Source organism: Chenopodium quinoa, unplaced genomic scaffold (assembly GCF_001683475.1).
Source record: "Chenopodium quinoa cultivar QQ74 unplaced genomic scaffold, ASM168347v1, whole genome shotgun sequence".
NCBI classification, from domain to species: Eukaryota; Viridiplantae; Streptophyta; class Magnoliopsida; order Caryophyllales; family Amaranthaceae; genus Chenopodium; species Chenopodium quinoa.
Genome location: NW_018743218.1, coordinates 3,456,620 through 3,460,775, shown reverse-complemented (window position 1 = coordinate 3,460,775; position 4,156 = coordinate 3,456,620). Strand labels below are relative to the sequence as shown.

The 4,156-nt window shown below is 37.1% G+C and overlaps 1 long non-coding RNA gene across 2 annotated transcripts; it reads right to left on the bottom strand.

Moving 5' to 3' along the window:
• Positions 1–1,536: 1,536 nt before the first annotated feature.
• On the bottom strand, positions 1,537–3,018 carry LOC110734749. Of its 2 annotated transcripts, none has more exons than XR_002513904.1 (2): positions 2,795–3,018; positions 1,537–1,856 (listed from the first exon to the last, which is right to left on the bottom strand). It is a non-coding gene; the product is annotated as an uncharacterized LOC110734749 (long non-coding RNA). The 2 variants fall into 2 exon arrangements; XR_002513903.1 differs by lacking the exon at positions 1,537–1,856 and adding an exon at positions 2,361–2,510 and having other exon boundaries at positions 2,795–3,017.
• Positions 3,019–4,156: the final 1,138 nt, after the last annotated feature.

Here is a 4,156-nt window from a genome sequence, read left to right as displayed (position 1 = left end):
AACTAATTATTCAGTGAGGTCAAGTGATCGGAATGCCTAGCTGGAGGCCGCTTTCGATCAGGTTGCTCTTGACCGAACCCTTCGCGTCACACCCAATCGTGTAACCGAACCAAAGCAACGAATTAATCGGAAGGGTTAAATGAGTCGATAGAGATTTTACGAACTAAGACATCGGATTTCGAGCTTAGAGCGTTGAAGCCGAGCTTAAATTTGGGATTCGTCAAGACGGAAAAATCATTCAAACAAGTTAACGCACGTGAAAATCCTAGCCTCGATATGGCCTAGCCAATTGAGGGCTAGGTGGGCCAACATAGCTAGCTGAGCACCTTACCGCAAGGCAATGCTTAGCCGCAAGCCCAGCATACATCGCATGCATGGCAAGGCGTGGCATCATACCCCAGCGTGCATGCGGGTTAGCACGCCAAGCAGCTCACGCGCCAGGCACAAGCTACTAGCACTGAGCTTGGTGCGTAGTAGCACCAGCTCCCCAGCAACAAGCAGCCCGCATATGCGTGGCTTGCTGTTGCGAGCTGATGCGGCAAGGCCCAGCTGGGCAAGCCCAGCCGAGGGACTAAACGCCAGCATGGTTGCCTTGGTGCCCAAGGTGGGCTGCCAAGTGGCCGCCTCCCATTGCACCAGTTTGTGAGGGGTTGTTTACTTGGGGAGCAAGGGGAAGGTGGTCCTCCCCTTGTGGTCCTCACCTACCCCCTTGCTCACCTTGTGCTACTTGATGTTTGATGATTGCCTTGCCATTTTAATTTAATTTTAATTTAGAATTAAATTAATTCTTTCTTTTGGCATTTACCAACTATCCCACATTGAAAGATGATGGGAAATCATGGAGACATTTCCCTCTAAATACCAATCATTGGGTATTGGGATTTTCACTTGAGTTGGTGAACTCTAAGGGATCTCCAAAAGCGAGAAAACCTTAGTTTGTAAACTCTAAATTAGTTTTTGCTAGCCCCGTCTAAGCTACGGGGTAGAGACCAGTTCTAATTCGGTGAGCGAGGGTGTGAACCGTCGGAGGTTTCGCACTTGCGAAGCTTGAAGCTTTCAAGTCCGAGCTCATTAAATGAGCGAAGCACGCGTCTAGGGTGAGTTTCTTTCTCTCCCTTCTCTTTTTGTGTTCGTGTTTTATTTTTTTGCATGCTTTTGTTCATGTTGTAATTTTTATGCATGTGATCTGGTTTCCGAGTTTTGTTTCCGCGCGATGTCGAACATCGCAAAACCTAACATCTATCTCCTAACAGGTTCATTCATGAAAAAAAAGACTTCAGATAGAAATTCAGAAGATAGAAGTAGGAAGTTATTGCTCCCACGAACCACAAGATATAAGACCTTCAAGCTATAGAATAATATCCATGTGCTAATAATTGGTGTACGTTAGGACTACATACAACATTATCCGGTTTCCATTAGCCTAAAAAGACAACTATCAATTGGATGTGCAAGGAGCACACACATACAGCAGAAGGTATATTCAAACAACAAAAATCACATGTATGGGCAAACAAGCAAATTAAGGGGCAAATGTGCACACAAAAAATGTAAACAATTGCATAAAACAAGAATGAACAATAAAGTATAGGATTAGGCTAGCACCTACAATCCATATAAGGTCCAAGATCAATATATTCCTTAAAGCCAACATGGCCATTCAATTTACATAGATGGCCACGTGCATCTTCAAATATCTAATCAATTTACTATCAATCTCATTCAAATCTTGGATCCGCTAATAAGAGCACAAATCTAGCTATGATTCCTGCATCTTTTGCTGTTTGAAGTTGGGCATTGTTGAAGTAGGCAAAATAACTCCATTTTCCTTACTCCAAACCGAAATTCCCACACAGCTATTAACATACATCACAACCACACAACCAAATACTCAACGCGACAACAACAATCAACTTAAAAGTAAATAATATACACTCTAAAGTAGATTAAATAACCAAAAATATCATAACCTAGTTTGAATTTAGTTATCAAATACTCAATAGAAACATATAGCTCTGAAATTTTGAGTACCTTAATTTCCCCAATCAAAGTAGTAAAAACTTGATTCAAAAATCAAATTAAGTCAAATACAACAGAAAATTCAACCAAGTATACAATAATATAAATGGACATCTTATGGAATGGAGAACCTATTCATAAATTAAAACAACCAATAGCATCTAGTAACATCAATGTCGAGGCACATGGTTTAAATCTAATTAATCAGAGTATCAGACTATATATAGTCCACCGATAATTTTTTAGCCTCCAAAATGATTAAACAATGTCAATGAATCCATCTTAATTCATTCCACAAACTTGAATTTAATAGCAAATCACTGAACTTATACACAACAAAATCATAAAAGTCACTACTTCATTGATATACTTGAAGTTTGAAAGTTCAATTAGATTACATGAAGAACTAAATTAAAACTCTAGAAAATACCCCAATAACAACAATTAAATCCTATATTATTGCAATATTCCAAATGCACCGACACCCATACCTATCAAATTATCAAATACAAAACTGAAATCAATATAATCACAAACAAATTTCAGATCTTGCTAAACGAAAATTGTATCATATTCAACCTAAATTTAGTAAAGAACACAAAACCAAACTGAAAAAAAACCTAATAAACGAAATTGAATAAAGAGAGAAAATAGTAATCGAATCAATAACCCTAATAAACTCAATAATACAAATCAAAGAACTGTATAAATAAAAAAAGTATAGAAAAACCCTAATAAATAGAAAACACTCAATTAAAAAAAATCCAAAAATTACCTCTGCAGAAACGGTGGATTCACACCGAATACTACAACGTGATGAAAGAAATCGAAGAATTCGTCAAAATAGATAAGCAAAATCGAAGAAATAGATTAGCGAAATCGAAGAACAAAATCGCCATTTAGAGAATTAGAAGGTAAAGAGAGAAAGTCAGAAGAAGAGAGAGAAAGGAAAGAAGTTGCAAAAACATTAGGGCGGAAGTCATTCATGACACTAATTTACTAAAATACCCTTAAAGAGGCGGGCATAATGTAGACTGTTAGATCTAACGCGATGGACGACTCAGATTAGTTTGCAGGTCATATTATTCAAGCTAGTTCAAGATCTCATTTATGTATATATATATATATATATTATATATCCAATGCAAGTTATGAATATTTTGTTCATGTGACCGGGCAATACAATTGAATCATTATAATTGTACCCACACAACATATTTTGATTTTTCTAGAAATTAATATATATGGGTAATAATTATAATTATTTTCACGATTAATGAAGTGATAGACAACTATATTTATTGACATTTAATTGAAAATACACTTCTAAATTCCCAAAATATTTAAATGATCAGTAATTTATTAACTTGAAATTTGAAAATACCATGTAATTTCTGTGACGGTTTATTTCAAAATTCATTCCCCTTAGTATGATTTTTTGATAAATAACTTTCAAGAATTGGAGAGTTACGTGGTTTCACCACGAAGTATTAAAGTAACGGAGAATTTCAACCGTCAAGGAGTGATGCAAGAGTGATTATATATACGAGTAGTCACTTCACTCGAAATTTTTCATCTCCATTAAGCCAAGTTTTATCTCTCTCCTCTACATTCTCTCTCTGAAAATTCAATTTGTTAGAGTTCTTTAACCATTTTCTAAAAATTGAATTTTAAAATTATCATGGAGGATCTTTTAAATCCATATCAGATGCTACACGTTGGGCCAAATGGAGAAGTTTATGGGGTATCCCAACGAGTGTCCAATCACCAGTTAGCCATGGAAAGATGCGCCAAACGGAGGAGGAACTACAGGAATCGAAAGAGAAACCGTCTCAATAGGAGACTAAAGAAGCAATGGGCAGACAGATTTGCTATTTTCAAAGATGAAGACGGATCTGCTAGGCATAGAGCTTTTCAAGCGGGTGCAAACGGTGATCTTTGAAGAACTTCGTACTTCCTCACTTGGAAGAGAAAGAGGATAAGGCAAACGTTGTCTTGGTTGGCAAGGTTGGGCTAGGGAGATCAAGACGACCTTTCCTCCCACATTCGATGAAAAATTAGAGGCAAGGACTATCCCTTACTCTAAGACGTACTATGAAGTCAAGGTAACCAGGGCTACAAAAGGTGAAATACATAC